A 22210-nucleotide genomic window follows, 5' to 3' on the forward strand; every position below is an offset into this window, starting at 1 on the left:
GATGGACAATAAAGGAAGAGTTGTGACTGAAGGCTTTCCCACATTCACTGCATTCATAGGGCTTCTCTCCAGTATGAACAAAATTATGTTCAATAAGGGACGAATTATGACTGAAGGCTTTACCACATGCATTACATTCATAAGATTTCTCTCCAGTATGAATTTGTTGATGTTGAACAAAGTGTGTTATCTGAATAAAAGCCTTCCCACATTCATTACATTCATAGGGTTTCTCTCCAGTATGGATGCTCTGGTGTTGAATAAGAGATGAACTGTGATTAAAGGTTTTGCCATGTTCATTCCATTCATATGGTTTCTCACCAGTATGAATTCTCTGATGCACTGTAAAGGCTGAATAATTACTGAAAGTTTTTCTACATTCACTACACTCATAAGGCTTTTCTCCATTATAAATTTTCTGATGTTGAATAGAAGGTGTATTCTGAAGGAAGGTTCTTTCATGCACATTATATTCCTTCCCACTGTGAATACTCTGATGTTTGGTGAGGTATGAATTCCAGTTGTAGGCCTTTCTATCTTCATAAGACCTCTTTTCAATATTAGTTTTCTGATGTTCAGTGTAGTATGCACTATGACCAAAGGCCTTCTCATATAGATTACATTCAGAATTTTTCTCTCCAGTATGAACTATACAATGTTGAATATATACTGAGTAATCACTGAAGACTTTACCACATTCATTACATTGAAGAACTTTCCCATTTGTGCTGTCTTTCTGATGTCTGGCTAATTTTGAATTCTGTGTGAAGTTCCATCCCTGATCATCATACGTGTAAAGTCTCTCTTTTATAGGATATCTTGGTTGTATAACAAAGTCTGACTTTAGACTAAGTCTGCCAAATCCAATACATTTGGGGTTATTATCTGCTATAGTTCTTTTCTCACAAATAATTGTTGCTTGTTTCCAGAGTCTCACTTGGGTCCCCTGTTCAATCTCTGAGTAATTTTCATAGCTCCAGGCATCTTTCAGACTGAAGGTCCTTCCATCAACTTTTGTGTTTCTCTCCATATCTGTCCCCTGGTATGATTCTTCTTCAGCAAATACCTTCTTTGGTTTTGGCTTTCTGGTCTCCAAGTCTGGGAGAGAAAGTAAAAATGTTCTCTTTACTAGAAGAAGGAAATGGCTCAAGTGGGAATGAGATAATGATTCTATAAACACCATTAATCACAAATCTAAGTCAAGTATTTGTAAAATAATTTATTGAAAATCCATGATGGGCTAGATACCATGTTAAGTCCTAAGAGTCAATGATGGACAAAACAGATACAGTACTAGCTCTTTTGAAAGCTGTGGACTATAAAAAAATAAAAAGAAAAAAAGAAAGTTGTGGCCTATTGGGGAAGATAGGTATTAATCAAATAATTTCAAGCATGATAAATTGTAAGGTGTTAAGGAGAACTCAACTGGAGAATGAGCAGTATGGTACATAGGAATGGCAACTGTCCCTACCCTCTGAACCACCAGACTCTCTCCTCGGCTTTTGATAGCACCTCCTCACCATCTGTGTCTGAGAAGGTGCTATCAAAAGCCAGCTAAGGTCATCCTTTAATGCAGCTCCCACTCCCACTGGCAGAGTTCCCCTACAAAAAAAAAATTCGCCTTGATTACTGTTGAGGTTGTTATTCAATTCAATATGATTATTTTCTTTATTTTCCTTTGCTACCCTGAGTATTATCCATTTACCAGAGATTTCCTTTAACCTCCAATTCTTTCTGAGTCTTCCAAAACCACATAGATAGACACAGACACACACACACACACACACACACACACACACACACACACACCAGCCAAAGGCCAAAAAAAGTCAAAGTTTGGAAGACTGTAGAAATTTTAAGATGATCAGCAGATGAGTCCTACTACAAGTACTGGTTCACCTTTATAATGGATAAGCCACACATGACATCTTTGTTGTGAAGTGGGACTTTATAAGTTGAGGCTATTTTTAAAGTAATGTTATTATGTGGATTTGACCATCTTATATAATATAGGAAAATAAAAATTAAAGGCAATGGAAATTAAGCAGAAGCTAGAAGTGGTAGCAGGGAGACAAATCCATTGTTAGGTTAGCCATAAAGAAGAAACAACCTGCTAATATTAAGTAAAACAGGCATTTTTCAGGTCTTTTTTACCTGATCTTTTTAGCATGAAACAATATGAGCCCCTTCTGTCCTTCTTGAAATGCTCTCATCTGTTGCTTCCATGACAATCTGACACTGGCCACTCAGTATGTCTTTGTGGATTCCCTTTCATTAGTTATGTTGAAAAATTTTAAAACCTATATAACATATTTACTGCTATCACCTATTATTAAAAATTATTATCATTTATTTTTGCCACCAGTTTTTTCCCTATATATTTGTTCTTGAAATATTATCCAAGTGGTATGTATATTTATTTTATTTTATTTTATTTTGCAGATATTTGAACATTTGTGTTCATTAGGGGTCTACACTCTCTTGTAACTCTTCTCATGCTCTTTGGGTGAGCTTATCCACTCCCATGACTTCCATTACCATCTTTTCTCAGATGACTCCCAAATCTGCACCACCAGTTAGGAACTCTCTCCTTTGCTAAAATGCATTTTACAAATCCTCCTCATATTCATCTACACTCTAAAAATCACCACTTAAACCAAATTTTCTTAACTACAGTGTGATTGACATTTTGATTTGACAAGTCTTTGTGTGGAGGACTGTCTTGTGCTTTGTAGGGTACTTGGCAGAATCCTTAGCTTCTACCCACTAGAAGCCCATTGCACTCTTCATATATTGCCACATATCCTCTGGGGGACAAAATAGCCCCTGGTTGACAATAGCTGGTTTAGACCTGCTAGACACCTCAAACAACTTGGGAAACACTGAGCTCATCTTCTACCACTTGGACTTGCTACTTCTCCTGTATTCTCCATCCAGGGAAGAGAACTTCCATCCCCCATACATTCAAGCCAGAAACCAGGGAATTATCTTTGTCTGTTACTGCCACACTTCTCACATCTACTCAGCAAATTGTGTGAATTTCACATCCTCAATATTATTCAAATTTTTTCATTCTCTTCATATTTTGTAGGTAACAGAAAGCTAGGTATGATGAGGACAAAGTAAATGAACAAAATAATTCAGTTATTAAACAAGAGAGGGGAATGACCTCATCAAATGCCTGGGGACAAGGCACAAAGTGACCTCTAGATCAAGTGTTGGTGTTACGACTTAAAGGAAGAAGTATCTCTTCTTTGAGTCTGGGAAGAAGTTGAAAGGTAGGCTATCAGTATGGTCAAGTGAAGATGAGACTACAGGGGACTTCAACATTTTCTAAAGACCTAGAGGAGCTGAGGGAGAACCCCTAACTCATATTTCAAAAGATGTAATCTACCTTGTTCTCACTTACATGTACAGCTGCTTCTTAGCGCCTCTCCCTTCTGCATTTGCATTTGTGGGTTTACTGCTTGTTCCAACTGGGAGATGATATCAGGTTTAGAAAATGGAAATCCTACTCAAGAGAAAGAAGCAGAATGTGACTGTAAATTCAAAAGACAAAGGACCACCCCATTCTCAGTCCCACTCTGTTGCATTTTAGAGAAAAGAAGACAAGTTGTCAAAGGCAATTAAATATTTTATACCAAGTATGGTAAGAAACATTTTAAGAAACTGATCTGAATTCAGGAGGTTGGCGGGGAGGGGGCAACCAAAACCTCATTTGTTATTATCCCCTAATAGGAGCAAGATAATCTTCAGAAAGCAAACGTATCCCAAAAGGTCAGCCTCAAGTGAAGGGATCCAAGCTTACCCAAGGAGACCAGGTTCCTATAGTTCTCTAGCATTACATCCCTGTACAAGACTCTCTGAGCAGCATCTAATTCACTCCATTCTTCTTCAGTGAAGTTCACAGTCACGTCCTTGAATGATACAAAGCCCTGAAACACCTGCATGGGGTTCTGAAGAAAAGGTTAAATGAAGCAGAATTAGAGAGATTGACAGAATGGGGAGGAAATGGATCCAACCATATTCACAGTGTCAAAGACAAAATTTTAATGACTTGTATATTAAAGAATCTTAAATGTGTATACCCTTTTGACACAATTTAATAGTAATTTTATTCTATGGTAATTTTATATCTAGAACTCAATAATAAGAAAATGATCAGAAACATGGGGAATTAGTTATAAACAAAGAAACCTATCTATTTACAACTTACAATAGTGAAATAGTTCTAAATAGCCTAAACGTTTGAGGAGAGTGCCAGAAACTGCGAACTGTTCATGAAAATACACTTCCTCCTCTTCTTTTGAGGTGTACAAACTTTTCCTAAACTCCTTTGTGGTTAGAGGTGACCATGAAAATTCACCAACAGAATGCAAGCAGAACTAACTGATACTATTTCCATGCTTGATGCACATATATTCCTCTATATTGTTTTCTCCTTCTGCATGGCTTGCATAAACATGATCCCCAGAATGAGCTGCAAAGCCATATGGTCAATATGCTGGAGTTTCATATGGACCACCCTATCATCAGTCTGTTGACCCAGTCGTATGGCTAAGAGCAAGAAACACACTTGTACGTGTTAGGGTCATTATATATTTTGTGTTTACTGGTTATAGCAGTTATTAGTTAGCCAACCCTATTGATTTGGAAATTCACAACTTGAAGTGGGAGGTATAAAAAACTTAAAATATACAGGTGGTATTAGCTTGATTACCAGGTAGTAAGTTTCAAGGAAATGAACATTTAAGCCTGGAAAGATGTAGTCGCCTAATGTATGCTGGGAGAATAATTAGTAACTATGAGTGCAGAGCAAATGTTCACTAGCTCTAGGGGTATAGGTTGGAAAGAGTCAGAATGCTATTTTGTTTAGGATGTTCCTAGACAAATTTGACAGAGAAAAAAGAGTTGAGCCCAGGAAAGAAGTTGCCAATTTTCAAGCCAAAATAAAGTGGAATATAGAGTCCAGAAATGTGGGGCTTCACATAATTGGAAAAGCAAACTGTTTCTAGATCTAAAGTAGCTGGAAATAAGCCTTTAAAAAAAAAAGCTTTGAGCAACAAAAGCACATTAAAACTTCTCAGCTAAACAAAGTGACTTAATCCTGTAAGAAAAAGTCCAATTAAGGATGTGGTCTTCCTGTCCAAGCCTATTGTTCAGTTGGCCTTAAGGTTATCTTTATTAAGTTAAGAGAGTGAGATGCTAAGTAAAAAATTAAGAAATAGACCAGGCTTCAGAATTATATCTAGGAAAGAACTTTGGGTATGAGAAGCCTTTTAAGTTTTTGTGGGAAAATATCTCCATGACTTCAATTTACTTCCTTTTTTCCTGTTTCAGAAGAATCAGTATCTCTCCTCAATTCTAGATCATTTATGTCATTGATTTTCTACAAGTCTTTCAAGAATCTACTCATCCATCAGAGTTCACTTCAAATCTCACTGCTTCAATTAGCCTGAAAGGATTTAAATTAGCCTTGAAAGGACTTAAAAATGCTGGTTGAATGAATAAAGCCTTCCTAAATCCCTCTCTGCCAGACACACTTGCTCACACTCCTCCAAACTCACACAGCATTTTTCTACAGCACTTCATTATTGAGTAGGCCCTCAATAAATTTGCTGATTTGTGCCACATAGATTTGTGTACCTCTTTTCTCCCCCCAGGGATTCTAAGTATATGGAAGCAAGAAACATCTTATGTGCCTTTGCAACAAGAAATGTCTCATCACGTGCCAAATGTCTCAAGTGAGCAAACAGAAGCTTGATTCTCACCTAACCATGTTCTAGGAGTTATCCTCCCACTATCTGCTAAAGAGGCCTCATGTTCCCCATCCCCTCTCTATACTATCAACTGATAAAAGAAGCTGCCAAGCCTCCTGACCTTCATGCTACTTCCATAATACTGAAGAACACCCAAACAACTATCTTGTTGGCAGTCCATTCCACCCACTTGATCCTATCCTTTCAAACTGCTGCTTCTAATGGGGCTGACAAGCTTCATGATGAAAGAAAGAAATCCGTTTGCTTCAGAGATTTAAATGAGATTTCAGGGAAGAAAGGAAAATCCTTAATTTACCTGGAACTTTGCTGTCTGGCGAAGAGCAGCCATATTTTCCTTCTCAAGATACTCCTTTTGGGAAAGGGCAGGGTCCCTAGATGGCAGAACTGGCAGGAAATCAATATAAAGGAATTCAGTTTATCTTTATGTACTTCAAATCTACTAGATTAGAAACTGCCATTTATGACAAAATGTGCCTCCTGACCTTGGCTTTCCTATGGGTTGAAGGATTTCACGGACATCTAAGTAATAAAACTTCAAAGAAATCCTCAGAGGATAGAAAGAACTTAAGTGTAGGAAAAGGGATGACCATTAACTGGGTTCAGGATATGCATGAGTTGCTCTGAGAATGAGATTTTTTGTGACTAAAAAAACAAATGAAAACAAAATAATTAATGTTAGACTTGGAGAGGAACTTAAAGACTGCTAGCCTCAATTCCTTTATTCACAAATGGAGAAATTGTCCAACTTTATAGAACAAGAAAAAAGAGTCACAGAGACAAAAGACAGCAGTGCCCATCCCAGCAGTCAAGGTCACAGAGACTCTCAGCCACCCATTGTGAGCATTCTAGGCCCATGGTAAGTCTGTGGCAAGCTTAGTCTGTTCTACCACACACACTATACACTAAATTGCAGTGTTATCATATCATTTACCCTTGTAAACTGTACTTGGCAAAGAATAGGTCCAAAGTATTGTAAATTAATTAATGAACAACCCACCTAATTCCCTTTGTCTGATTCCATGTCCATCAAGCAACCTCCTGCTCATGGTTTACTTCCCCATTTTGATTTTTTGTCTGTATGAAGAAAATTACTGATCACATTAAACTTGAACACTTCTTTGAGCTTATCTCGGTCATACTACTTATCTTATTCTACCTATAATTCTGTATTTTCCTAATATTCTGAAGTTTATTGTTTATCTAGTCCTCTTCTCCAAAAAGCAATACATAAATCTCCTTATGGATGTGTTTAGGAAAGAAGTAGGCATTTCTAATCCGTGGTCATTATAAACAGTATAAGGTTTCACAATTTTTAAAATGTGAACATTAGTAAAATTACTACCACACTTCACACACTCACCATGTACCAGATGCTTTCCATAAATCACTATTTACAGATGAGGGAACTGTCAACTTGTCCAAGGTCCATGCCTCCTACAATCCTTTTTCACTGGAACACTGGCTCTGGAGTCTGCCTGACTGCTTTTAAATCCTGGCTCTATATAACCATAGGCAAGTTTCTTCTGTGCTTCAGTTTCCTCTTAAAAAAAAAAAAAAAAAGTAGTAAGAATGATGCCTACCTCACTGAATTGAGCATTAATGCATATAAAGGACCCAAACCAGTGTCTGGTACAGAATAATCACTCAGAAAAGGTCATTTAATCATCAGTTAATTACTGTTCTCAATACTTTCTGCATATCAACACTAGCCAAAACTTTATGGTGCTTCCTTTCTATACTTATTTTTATGGGAAAAAAGATATAATCAATATGTTTGGCCCTCCTCAGCCACAACTCCCCCACAAGATTCCTGCTCCCTTCCTGGACTGAACATTGGTAATCAATGGGGAGCAAGATGAAGATAGGAACTCATAAGTTTCAGGGCCTCTGGAAATCAGAGGAGTTGAGGGCAGACTATTATGGGAAAGTCAAAAAACCTAGAGATAATACTATGGAAGCCCCTTTTAATATAGGTTATCCCTTTGTATCTCCTTAAGACAGAGCACTTTAAAGAGGGAAGTAAAATAAAGCCAAGGAGCAGTCCCTAGTCCTGCTGGAATTGGGCAGCAGGGCCATGGACTCTGCAGATGCAGACCCCAGCTCTACACCTGAGCTCATAGAAGGTTCAAGGAACTAGGGCTCTCTCATGTGCTATGAAGTCAAATAAATCATCAGCATCTTCATGCCTATTTCCTTTTCCCCTTCCAAGAAGTGTGACTCACTCACTGCCCCCCCAACCCCCGCCATCCTTCAGAGAGGCAGCTGGTTAAAATGAAAAAAGTATTGATATAAACATCTTATTTTCCCTGAGCTTCAAGTAAAAAGGGAACATTAGTAAAATTACTACCACACTTCACACACTCACCATGTACCAGATGCTTTCCATAAATCACTATTTACAGATGAGGGAACTGTCAACTTGTCCAAGGTCTCAGTGCTGCCCACACACATTTCACAAGGTTGCTGTAAAGAAAAACTAAAATGAGGTTATGTGTGTACATATAGGTGCCCAGAAATGAAAGAATTGTCTCTCGTGTGTATTTCTTACCTTGGTTCTGGACTTTCTGAAGTTTCAGCACCACCATTTGGGAGCAGCAACCTTTCCCAAGTACGCCACCTACATGTCCCACCCTGGGAATTGCCAGCCAGAACTCTGACAAGAGATTCTGCATTGAATTTTTCTCCTATTTATTTATTTCTCTAAGATCCCACTCAGAATGCAATTAGAGAGTCTGAAGAAGCATCTTTTGAGCTAAGGCTAAAGTCAAGAACTTCAGTAACCACTCAGACTTCAGGAAGCCCTAAACACTGGCAAGCGTAAACACCTTTACCCATGGGCACTGTCGTCAGACCCTCAGAAACATAAGACAATTACAGACAACAGTAAAGATACTATGACCAACATTCCTTATGAGTACACAAGCCACTCATAAGGAATGGAATGGAAAGTGGAAAGTACACTGCTCACGTGAGGGAATCTGTATTCTAACTTCTATATGCCAAGTGGCTAAAAGACCCAGAACAAGTTCCTGGTTTCAATTTCTTCGTATGTACAAATAGGGAGATGCATGCCTACTATTAATAATCACAACTACTTTTTAACCCCTTACTTGGTGTCGGCACTGTATCAATTGTTTCATGTCGAAATTCCATGTAGTCCTCGCAACTGCCTTAAAAGTATATACAATAAATCTCAATTTACAGATAAGGTACACGAGGCACAGAATTCAGTAATTTGCCTGTAGTAACATCACAGAGCAATACCTCTTTTTCGAAATGTAGTCAAACGGATCTCTTACACCCGTCCCCTCCACGTTCACATTGTCAGTCTATACAACGGTCCCACCACACTGTAGGCTGCAGGGACACACAGATGCACGCGCATTGGTCTCTGACCTGGGTCAAACACTAAGAGCCTTGGGTGCTACCTGCCTCTCCTTTCCAGTCAAGCGCTTCAAGCGATGCGGGTCCGACTCCAATCAAAAGACCTGGAGGTGTCTCAGATATTAAACACACACATCCCCCACTGTCAGGCACACACAAATCCCAGAGACATGCTCCCGGGGCAGAGAGAGGCAAGTAAAGGTGGCCTAGTCAGACGGGCAGCTCTCCCCCCAGGCTCCAGCAGAAGGAATTCATGGTCACAGCAACGGGCCCGGGGAGAAACCCAGAGGGGCGCAGCCAGATCTTCAAGTCTGAACAATCCCCTGCTGGACACACACCCTTCCCAGAGACTACTCCTCCCTGATCCAAACACTGGAACGGTCCCTGCAAGGGAGGACGGCCGAGCTCAGAGTACGTCCAGACAAAGAGGCCGGAAGCGGAAGTGCGCGCCGAGGCTTCTAGGAAATGTAGTCCGACTCTCCCGGTCCTTGGCCCTGAAACTGACAGCAGCCGAAGCTGACTTAAGACCCTGCTCTGACATCCGAAACATCTTACAGTCAAGGACAAGCCCTCGCGTGATCTTGAAAAGAAGAGTTAACGTTAGCCGCTCTGGCGAAAGCGGACGGGAGCTGCTGGGAGCGTTTAATACCCCATCAAGGACTGCCAAGAGTTTTTTTTAGGGGGAGAAGGCAGGAAGTCAGGAGAGCAGAGGTCCAGTCCGGTGGGCTTGTGCCCTTTGTCACTCTCCACAGAATAAACGGGACTGTAGCACTGCTTCAGGGCGCCCAACACAACAAACAGTCCCACGCCTGAAGTTCTGCCTCTTTCCAGGAGTCCTGACGGATGCCACACGCTCTCACATTCTGGCTGCTTTCGCTTGTAATGGGTGGCCTCTGCACCCATAACTCAGAGCACTTCGTCCTTTGATGGTCCTTTGGGTTTCGATCACAGAAGTGCTGTATAACACCCCCCAACTCTCTCTCTCTCTCTCTCTCTCTCTCTCTCTCTCTCTCTCTCTCTCTCTCTCTCTCTCAGCTGTACTTCCCCCAAGCACCCACTCCAAATCTTCAAAGCCTTCAGGAGTCTAATGATTTATTTAAAATGTGTGGAGAAATAGGTACAAGAATGGCAAATTGTTGATAGTTGTTGCCACTGACTGAAAGATACATGAGGATTTATTTTGCTCTGCCCTCTATTTTTGTGTATGTTTGAAAACTTTCATAAAGGAAATTTTTAACAATAAAAATTAAATTTAAAAACAAGACAAGTTAGATCATGCTTCTCCTATGCTCCGAATTTTTTATTGGCTTTCCATTGCAGAATAAAATCCAAAGTTCATACTATTAGGGTCCCATGTAATCAATTTAGTGCTGCGCCACCAGTATTTGTTAAAAAATAAAATTACAGCGAATGAGATAGAACATAAAAGAGGAAAAAACACTACAGTTCATTACATGTAGTAAAACTATTGTTTTAAAAAAAGAAAATATATTGTTCCGATAAACTTTGTTTTTGCTATTTGTGTGGGTATACTGTTCTTAGTTGAAAAGTCAAGGGAGTGTGTGTGTGTCCATATGCATGTGTGTCTTCTGCCGGTCATGGTCAAGAGTTTGAAAATTATTGCTCTAGTGATTTGGTCTGTAGCTTCATGTCTCTCTCCCTTACACCCTGCCACTAACTGTCCCCACCCCCAAATCTCAATTTACTCCAGCCTCCTTGCTATTCAACAGGCCATGTTCTACCCTCAGATATCTATAGAGCTTACTGTCTCACCTCCATCAACTCTCTGATTGAATGTACTATTTAATAGCAGTGTCTCTCCTCAAACTTACCAAGTTTTATTATTTCCTTCTGACTCTTATCTCCACTTGGCAAATTATATATTTATGTGTTTATTTGCTTACAATCTCCCTATCTCCACTCCAAATGTAAGCTCCTCTGTCGTAACCAATATTGTATCTGAAAAAAGCGCTTAATAAATATTTGTATTGTCTTGTGTGCTCTTTATTACGTTAACTCCTAGAAACTTTTTGTTGTACTTGTGCCTGGTATCTTAATATTTTCACACATGCAAAAGAATACATAATGCTTAAAAATAATAAAACAAATGCTCATGTATCTACTCCCCAGCTTAAGACATAGTCTGAATGGTGTATTACTTTCTATTACTGTTGGTGTAGAGGAATTTTATTGATATTAGTAAACTGACCTTGAATCTGGAAACCTTGCTGAACTTAATTTTTTATAGTTGCAATGATTTGTTGATTCTTTTAGGTTTTCTGTGTAAATCATCTCATACTATATCACTAGCAAGTAAGTAATAAAATACTTATGAGTTCATTTAATATGAGCTCATTCAATCCTTATATATATAGCTCATTTAATCTTCACAATCACCCTATAAAGTAGGTATTATTTATTGTCCCTGCTTTACACATGAGAGAACCCAGGCATGAAAGGGTGAAGTAACATGCCTGAGGTCATACAGCAACCAGCAGAGCCAAGATTTGAAAAATTTTAAATGCTCTTATCCACTACTTATATTGCTTCCAAAGTAATTGCCATTCAGATTTTGTCTATTCCCTTCCAGCCTTCTAGAACCCACACCTCTTTTTTGAGTTTTTGTTTTGTGGGTTTTGTTGTTGCTATTGTACGAAATAAACTCTACTACACTGAGCAGCAGCAGTTTAAGGATCATACTCCTAAGCACCTGTGTTAAATTCACATTTGTTCTAGGTTTTTGATATATAGATTTTACTAAATTAAGAAACTAAGCTTGCCGGGCTCCGTGGCTTAGCCTATAATCCCAGAGTTTTGGGAGGCTGAAGTGAGTGGATTGCCTGAACCCGCGGGTTCGAGACCTGCCTGGACAGGTGAGACCTCATCTCTACAATAAAAATCAAAAAATTAGCCGGGCGTGGTAGCGCGCCCCTGTAGTTCCAGCTACTGGAAGGCTGAGGCGGAAGAATCGCCGGAGCCCAGCAGGTCGAGGCTGCGGTGGCCGGGAGCGGCCACTGCACTCCAGTCTGGGTGACTGAGTGAGACTCCAACTAAAAAAAAAAGAAAGAAAGAAAGAAACTAAGCTTAATCTAAATCTTTTAAAAAGATATTTAATTTTCAAGTTGACATATAATCACTGTACTTATTTATGTACATAATGATTCTCCATACATAAAACAAATAGTGATCAGATCAGAGTAATTACCATATCTTTCATTTTAAACATGTATCTTTTTTGCTATCAGAATATTTAATACCTTTCTTCTGGCTATTTGAAACTATACAATATATTATTGTTGACTATAGTCAACCTACAATGATATAGAACACTAAAACTTATTCCTTCTACATAACTGAAATTTTTCATCCTTTAACAAATCTCTCCCTATCTACCCTTCCCCATACCCTTCCCATCCTCTAGTATCCTCTATTATGCTTATTACTTCCATGTAATCAACTTTTTTAGCTTCCTCATATGCATAAGAACATGCAATGTTTAACTTTCTGTGCCTGTTTTATTTCATTTAACATAATGTCCTTCAGTTCCATCCATGCTGCTACAAATGACAGAATTTCATTATTTTTTATGACTAAAGAGTAGTCCATTGCATATATATCACATTTTCTTTATCCATTCATCTGTTGTTGGGCACTTAGGTTTATTCAATATCTTGACTATTGTGAATAATGCTGCTAATAAACATGGGAGTGTAGGTGTCTCTTCCATATACTAATATCCTTTCCTTTGGATAAATGCTGAGTAGTGGGATTGCTAAGTCATATTATAGTTCTATCTGAAGTTTCATAAGAAACCCCCATAATGCTCTCCATACTGGTTGTACCAGTTTACACTCTCAGCAGCAGTGTACTGAGTGTTCCCTTATCTCTGACTTCTCACCACCATTTGTTACTGTCTTTTTTGATAAGTCATTATTCTAACTGGGGTGAGATGATACATAATTGTGTCTTTGAACATTCATTCATATATTTGTTAGCCATTTTTATTTATTTTATTTATTTATTTATATATTATGTATGTATATATGTATGTATTTTTTGAGTCCAGTTCTCACTCAGTCACCCAGGCTGGAGTGCAGTGACACAATCACAGCTCATCACAGCCTCAACCTCCTGGGCTCAGGCAGTCCTTCTACCTCAGCCCCCTAAGTAGCTGGGACTACAGGTGTGCACCACCATGTCTGGCTATTTTTTTTATTTTTTATTTTTTGCAGAGACAAAATCTTGTTATGCTGCCTAGGCTGGTCATGGATGTCTTCTTTTGAGGAATATCTATTCAGATCATTTGCCTGTTTTTTAATCGGATTATTTGTCAAAACTGTTGAGTTCTGACTCGTTGTACATTCTGGATATTAATCCCCTGTCTGATGAAGAGTTTTCAAATATTTTCTATCATTCTTTAGCTTGTCTCTTCACTCTGTTGATTGTTTCCTTTTCTATGCAGAAGTTTTTTAGTTTGATATAATCCCATCTATTTAATTTTGCTTTTGTTGTCTGTACTTTTGAGGTCTTATTTATAAAATCTTTTCCCAGACCAATGTCCTGAAGCATTTTCCCTATGTACCTCTAATAGTTTTATAGTTTCAAGCCTTACATTTACATCTTTGGTTCATTTTTAGTTGAATTCTTGCATAGAATGAGCAGTGGGGGTTCAGCTTCATTCTCCTACATATGGATATCTAGTTTTCCCAGCATTGTTTATTTAAAGAGGGGGGTCCTTTCCTCAGTATGTGTTCTTGGAACTTTTATCAGAAATCAGTTGAATGTAGATAAATGGATTAAATTTAAAAAATAAGTGCTACTAATTTTTGTATGTTGATTTTGTATCCTGCAACTTTACTGAATTTGTGTATCAGTTCTAAGAGGTTTTTGTAGGAGTATTTAGGTTTTTTCTATATACAAGATCATATCATCTGCAAACAGGAACAATTTGACTTCCCCCTTTCCAAGTTGGATGCCCTTTATTTCTTTCTCTTGTCTAATTTCTCTGGCTAGAACTTCCAGTACTAAGCAAAATAAGAGTGGTAAGAATGGGCATCCTTGACTTGTTTCAATTGAGTATGATGTTAGCTGTGGGTTTATAATACATGACCTTTATTGTGTTGAGGTACTTTCCTTCTATACCTAACCTTCTAAGTTTTTATGAAGAAGGAATGTTGAATTTCATCAAATGCTTTTTCTGCATCCGTTGATATGATCATGTTTTTTGTCCTTTATAAATATGATGTGTGTGTATGTTGAACCATTCTTTAATTCCAAAGATAAGTTCCACTTGATCATGACGTATTATCTTTTTTATGTATTAATGGATTCTATTTGCTAACATTTTGTTTGTCTGTCTCTTTGTTTGTCTGTTTGTTTGTTTAAGTCAAAGTTTCACTCTATTGCCCAGACTGGAATACTGTGGTGCAATTATGGCTCACCATAGCCTCAACTTCGTGGGATCAGGCGATCATTCTACCTCAGCTTCCCAGGTAGCTGGGACTACAGGTGTGTGCCACCATGCCTGGCTAATTTTTTACTTTTTTGTAGAGACAAAGTCTCACTATGTTGCCTAGGATGGTCTCACACTCCTGGACTCAAGCAATCTTCCCATCTCAGCTTCGCAAAGTGCTGGGATTGCAGGCATGAGCTAATGTGCCTGGCCATGGTTTGCTAGTATTTTAATGAAGATTTTTGTCTCTATGTTCATTAGGGACTTTGGTCTGTCATTTCTTTTTTGTGCGTGTCCTTGTCTGGTTTTGGTATTAGGGTTATGTTGGTCTTGTAAAATGAGAAAGAGTTCCCTCTATTACAATTTTTTTGAAATAGTTTGAGAAGAACTGGCATTGATTCTTCTTTAAATATTCAGTAGAAGTCAGCAATGAGGCCATCAGGTCCTGAAATTTTCTTTGTTGGGAAACTTTTTGTTACTGATTCAATCTCATTACTTGTTACCGGTCTGTTCATGTTTTCTGTTTCTTCTTGGTTCAATCTTGGAAGGTTGTATGTGTCCAGAAATTTATCCATTTCCTCTAGGTTTTCAATTTTATTGGTGTAAAATTATTCATAGTAGTCGCTAATGATCTTTTGTATTTCTATGGTATTCTTTGTGACATTTCCTTTTTCATTTCTGGTTTTATTTATTTGAGTCTTCTCTCTTTTTTACTTAGCCTTATCTTTAAAAAAAAATCCAACTTTTTGTTTCATTGATCTTTTGTATTTTTTTGTCTCCATGTCATTTATTTCTGCTCTCATTTTTATTATTCCATTCTTCTTGATTTGTTCTTGTTTTTCTAATTTCTTGAGATACATCATTAGGTTGTTAATTTGATATCTTTCTAGTTTTTTGGTATAGGTGTTTATTGCTATAAACCTGTCTCTTAATACTGCTTTTGCTGTGTCGCATATGTTTTGGTATGTTGTTTTTCTATTTTCCTTTGTTTCAATAAATTTTTTAATTTTATTCTTAATTTTTTTCCTTCACCCCTTGGTAATTTAGGAGCATGTAGTTTAATTTCCATGTAATTGTATAGTTTCAAATGTTCCTCTCACCATTGTTTTCTGGTTTTATTCAACTGTGGTCAGATAATATACTTAATATGACTTCAATTTTAAAAACATTTTTAAAACTTGTTTTTTGTACTGACTCATAGTCAATCCCAGAGAATGCTTTAAGTGCTGATGAAAAGTATGTTTATTCTGCAGCTATTGGGTGAAATATTCTATAAATGTCTGTTAGATCCATTTGTCTGTGATGTAATTTAAATTCAATTTTTTTGTTGATTTTCTGTTTAGATGAACTGTCCAATGCTGAGAGCGGGTGTTGAAGTTCCCAATTATTACTGTATTAGATTCTATTTCTCCCTTTAGATCTAATAATATTTGCTTTATATATGGGGGTGCTCCACTGTTGGGTGCATATATTTATAATTGTTATATCTTTTGCTGAATGTGTCCCTTTATTATGAAATTATGTTTTTCTTTGTCTATTTTTACAGCTTTTGACTTAAAGTCTATTTTGTTTAATATAAGTATAGCTACTCCTACTTACTCTTGGGTTTTTGGGAGGTATTTGTGTGGAATATCTTTTTCCATCCCTTCACTTTCAGTTTATGTGTGTTTTTACAGGTATGGTGAGCTTCTTGTTGATAGTATATAGGTGGATCTCTTTTGTTTTTAATCCATTCAGCCAGTCTACATCTTTCAAATGGGAAATTTAATCTGCATGCATTCAAGGTTACTATTGATAAATGAGGACTTACTCCTGTTATCTTATTGTTTATTGCTTGTTTTGTATATCTTTTGTTCTTTACTTCCTCTCTTATGATTTTTGCAGTTGGATGGTTTTCTGTAGTGATAAGGTTTAATTATTTTCTCTTTCTCATCTGTGTAATGGCTTTACTAGTGAGTTTCACATGTTTTCATGATGGTGGTTATTGTTTTTTCACATCCAGATCTAATACTCTTTTGAACATTTCTTGTATGGTCAGACTAGTAGTGATGAATTCCCTAATATTTTATTTAGGATTTTTGTACCTATGTCCATGAATAAAATTGGTTTATAATCTGCATTTTCTTTCCTTGTAGTATCCTTATTCATTTTAAGAGTCAATGTTACACTAAGTTACTAAAATGAATTTGGCAGTTTTATCTATTTTTATTGTCCTGGGTTTTTTTCTTTTTAATTGGTGTTTCACTCTGTTGCCCAGAGTGAACTTGATAGCAGAGTGGAAATAATAGATAATATAATCAGCACACTTGAGGACAGATCAATAGAATTTACTCAATCTAAACAATAAAAAGAAAATGGACTAAAAATAAACTCTTAAAGATCTGTGGAACAATGATAAAAGAAACAGCAATCTCAACATAAGTGTCTCAGAAGGAGAGGGGGAAAAAAAAGAGTGGAAATTAAAAAGCATTGAAAGAAATAATGGGATATAACTTCCCAAATTTTGTTTATGTTCCAAATTATGAAGAGCATAAACTTACAGATAGAAGAAGCTGCACATACCCCAAAAAAATAAACTCAAAGAAATCCCTACCAAAATACATCTTAATTAAAATGCTGCAAACTAAAGACAAAGAAAAATTCTTGACAGAAGCAGAGGAAAATGTGATATTATCTATAGAGGAACACCAATTTGAATGACAAGAGGATTCTCATTTGAAGTCATGAGGGCCAGAAGGAAATGGCATGTTTTTCAAGTGCTTTCAACCGTAAAGAAAAAAACAGCCAAGCATAAATTGTATAGACAGTGAAATCATCCTTCAGGAATTAACAGGAGATACAGTCATCTTCAAATGAAGGAAACTAAAAGAATGTGTTACTATCAAACTTAAAGAATGATGGAAGGAAGTTCTTCAAATAAAAAGAAAATGATAAATGGAAGAATCATGGAGCATCAGAAAGGAAAGAAAAACAATGGAAAGAGCAAAAATATGAGCAAATACAATACACCATTCTTCTCATGAGTTTTACAAACATATAATGTCTACTTTTTGTCCATTATTATGCTTTTAAATCTTTAACGTAATTTTACTAACAAATATTATCTTGTTTTTCCTTGTTTCACATCTGTCTGGTATACATTTCACTATCACTTTTCTTCAGTTTTTTTGTTGTTTCACGCAAATGTATACTTTATAAAGAACATTTTGTTGTATCTTGGGTTTTTTTTGTCTATTTGTTTTTATTTCAGTCTAAGACTGTTTTATCCATTTAAATTTATGGTGATAAATGATACAATACGCTTATTTTGTATTTTCTCTTAGTCATACTTCTGTTTTTTGCATTCCTGTTATCTGTGTTTCCATTGAATAATCATTCTTTTATTCTGGTTTGAATGTTATACATCCTATTTTTATTCCTGGTGCTTGTATCTAATTTATTAAAATACATGCCTATGGTCCCTCCCAATCCCATCCATTTCTTAAGCTTGTGAAAGTGGTTATTCCCCCATTGATCAAGACAAACAACTTAGCTACTCTCATTTTTACTTTTATACTTCCTACCCCCATTCTCCCATTTAAAATTTTAGTGTTGGATTACCATGTATTTCATATGTAGTTGGCATCACCCTGCCTCACTCCCTCTCTTCCTTGCTTATTAAAAAAGATTATAAACTCTTCCCTCCCCCCAGGGTTTTAAACATTTAAATGTCTAAAACAACAACAACAAAAACATCTAAAACTGCAGCTTCTGGAAAAACCACTTGTTCTTGCCTGTCTTTGAACCTGAACTTGGTCGTTCGTCAGGCCTTGCATTTAAGAGTAGAGTCTCTGAAGACATCCTTGTTGACAACAGTTTTGTCCAAGGGGACATCCACAGAGTACCTTGTGGGCATGAGGTGATTGTAGTTATAAACTTCACAAAAGACTTGATCTTTGACCTCTTGATTTTCTTCTTGCCCATGGCAGCTGTCACTTTGCGCAGATAGTGGTCAATTCTAGCCACCAGAGCACGGCTATAGGGGCGGTCTTAGGTGCCATCATCAATGTTCTTTACGGTGATGGCTTTGCGGCAGAAATAGCGTAGGGCCAGGACTAGCACCAACTTCCCGAGTTTCATGAACTTGCCCATTTCCAGCGCTGCTCCAACACTTGACCCCCAGGTCGCAGATGGCGATGGACTGGAAATCCCAGCCCAAGCCTCTACTCACCCGATTATAAACTCTTTACTAAATTATTCTTATCCTTACTTTTATTTCTATCTTGAAGCATCTTTCCGACTTTTTTCTTTTTTGCTAAAATACTTCCTTCAAGAGTATTTTCAAAGTATTTATACATAAAAGATTGTTTTATTTTGCCTCATTTACATGATATTTAAGTGAAATATAAAATTCTAGATTCGAAGTATTGTCCTTTACAATTTAAAAATAGTGCATTTTCTGGAAGTGGCTTCTAGAGGCACCTGGCAATCATCTCTTTCACAAAAAAGGACAAAAATGGTGAACAGATAATCACACTTCAAGTAGATATTCTAAGAGAGAACACCGGAGTTCAGCAGGAAGTGACAGGAAGCATCTGAGGCACAGGAGAGGGAAGTGAGACAATCACCCTGCCCAGGATGGGCTATAAGCCCAGAGAGACTCCCCAGTGTGAGGAAAAAGTGAGAAATCTTCAGTAGTCCCCATCCTCACCATGGACTCTGCCAGTCCTAGCCACAGGAGAACCCCTCTGCCCTTACAGACCCTGAGACTGGCATAGGGAGCTGCCTGGAATCCATACAACAGCACTGTTCCAGATAGGGAGTTAACACTGAGTCCCACACATCTCCTGAGACCCAAGCAGCTTCAGCACAGTGCTATATTGAGAGCCCAGATCTTCTTCACAATACTAGTAAACCAAATCCAACAATACATTTAAAAAATATAATACACCACAATCAAGTGGGATTTAACCAAGGGAAGTAAGAATGGTTCAACATATGCAAATCAATAAATATAACACATCATATTAACTGAATGAAGGACAAAAACTATTTGATCATGTCAGTATATGCAAAAAAGGTATTTTATAAAGTTCAACATCCCTTCATGATAAAATATCTCAATAAATCACATAGAAGGAACAACCTCAACATAATAAAGGCCATATATGACAAAACCACAGCTAAATCACTCTGAATGGAGAAAAGCTGAGAGCCTTTCCTCTAAGAACTGGTACCAAAGATTCCTACTTTCATCACTTCTATTTAATATTGTACTGGGAATCCTAACCAGAGATATCAGTCAAGAGAAAGAAATAAAATGTATCCAAATTACAAAACAGGAAGTTAAATTGTCCCTGTCTGTAGATGACATGATCTTATATATAGAATAATCTAAAGGATTCCCCTTAATAACAGAACTGGTAAACAAATTCAGTAAAGTAACAAAACCACAGGATACAAAATCACAAATCAACATCTAAAAATCAATAGTGTTTCTATATGCCAATAATGAACCTGCCAAAAAAGAACTCAATAAAGCTATCCCATTTACAATAACTACAATTAAAATAAAATACCTAGGAATAAATTTAACCAAGGAGGTGAAAGACCTGGCTATGGTTTGAACATGGTTTGTTTGGCCCAGCCAAGTCTCATGTTGAAATGTGATGCCCAATGTTGGAGGTGGGGCCTGGTGGGAGGTGTTTGAATTGTGGGAGCATATCCTTCATGAATGGTTTGGTGCCATTCTTGAGGGAGTAGGTGACTTTTTACTTAACTCCCATGAAAACTGGTTGTTAAAAAGAAAAGCCTGGTACCTCCTTCTCCTCTCTCTCTCGCTTCTGCTCTCTCACTATGTGTTACCTGTTCCCCTTTGCCTTCTGCCATAAATGGAAGCTTCATGAAGCCTTCATCAGAAACAGATGCTAACGCCATGCTTTTTGGACAGCCTGCAGATCTGTGAGTCAAATAAACCTCTTTTTTTAATAAACTACCCAGCTACAGGTATATCTTTATAGAAACACAAAGAGAATAAGGTAGACTTCTGCAAGAAAAACTACAAAACACAGATAAAAAAAATTGAAGAAGCACAAACAAATGGAAAGACATCTATGCTTACTGATGGGAAGAATTCATATTGCTAAAATGACCATACTACCCAAAGCAATCTACAGATTCAATGCAATCCCTAACAAAATACCCATGATATTCTTCACATAATTTTTTTAATTTCTAAAATTCACATGGAATGATTTTTTTTTAAGCCTAAATAGCCAAAGCAATCTTGAGTCAAAAGAGCAAAGCTGGAGACATCACACTACCTGACTTAATAACCAAAGCAATCTTGAGTAAAAAGAGCAAAGCTGGAGACATCACACTACCTGACTTATTAAGCCAGCATAGTACTGGCATAAAAACAGACACATAGACCAATGGAATAGAACAGAGAACCCAGAAATAAATTCACATAACTTTGGTCAACTGATTTTTGACAAAGGCACCAAGAAGATACAATGAGGAGAGGACACCTTCTTCAATAAATGGTGCTGGGGAAATTATATATCTAAATGCAGAAGAATGAACCTGACCTCTACCTTTCACCATATACAAGAATCAACTGAAAATGGATTCAAGACTTAAAAGTAAGACTCAAAACTATAAAAATACTGGAAGAAAACATAGTGAAAACGTTCCAGGACATTGTCTAGCCAAAGAGTTTATGGTTAAGATCTCAAAAACATAGGCAACAAAAACAAAAATAGAAAAATGGAACCATATTCAACTAAAAAGCTTCTGAACATCAAAGGAAACAAGCAACAGAGTAAAGAGACATCCTGTTGAATGGGAGAAAATATTTGCAAATAATTCATCCAAGAAGGGACTAACCTTCAGAATTACAAGGAACTCAACAGCAAAAAAGCAAATAATCTCATTAAAAAGTGGGCAAAGGATCCAAATAGACATTCCTCAAAGAAGACATACAAATGGTCAACAGGTAAGTGGGAAAATGCTCAACATCACTAATATTCAGGGAAATGCAAATCAAAGCCATAAGGAGTTATAATCTTACCCCAGTTAAAATGACTATTATCAAAAAAAATCAAATGCTGGTAAAGATGCAGAGATAAGGGAACTCTTGTACACTGTTGGCAGTAATGTCTGTTAGTACAACCATTGGGGAGAATAGCATGAGATTTCTCAAAAAAACTAAAAATATAACTACTATCAGAGCCAGCAATCTTTCTACTGGGAATTTATCTAATGGAAAGGAAATCAGCATATCAAAGGGATACCTGCACCCTCATATCTATTGCAGTACTATTCATACTAGGAAAGACATGGAGTTAACCTAAGTGTCTATCAATGGATAAATGAACAAAGAAAATGTGGTATATACACATAATGGAATTCTATGTTGCCATAATAAAGAATTAAGTATTATCATTTATAGCAACATGGATAGAACTAGAGGTCATTATGTTAAATGAAATAAGACAGGCATAGAAAGATAAATATGGCATGTTCTCACTCATATTTAGGAGGTACAAAAGTTGCTTTTATGGAGGTAGAAAATAGAATGATGGTTACCAAAGGATGGGAAGGATTGGGGAGG

General features: G+C 37.1%; 1 pseudogene; it reads right to left on the reverse strand.

The window, feature by feature from the left end:
* Positions 1-18351: 18351 nt before the first annotated feature.
* On the reverse strand, positions 18352-18747 carry LOC103256079 (annotated as a pseudogene).
* Positions 18748-22210: the final 3463 nt, after the last annotated feature.

The sequence above is a fragment of the Carlito syrichta genome, unplaced genomic scaffold (assembly GCF_000164805.1).
Source record: "Carlito syrichta isolate Samal-C Ts95f unplaced genomic scaffold, Tarsius_syrichta-2.0.1 Scaffold288909, whole genome shotgun sequence".
Classification (NCBI taxonomy): Eukaryota; Metazoa; Chordata; class Mammalia; order Primates; family Tarsiidae; genus Carlito; species Carlito syrichta.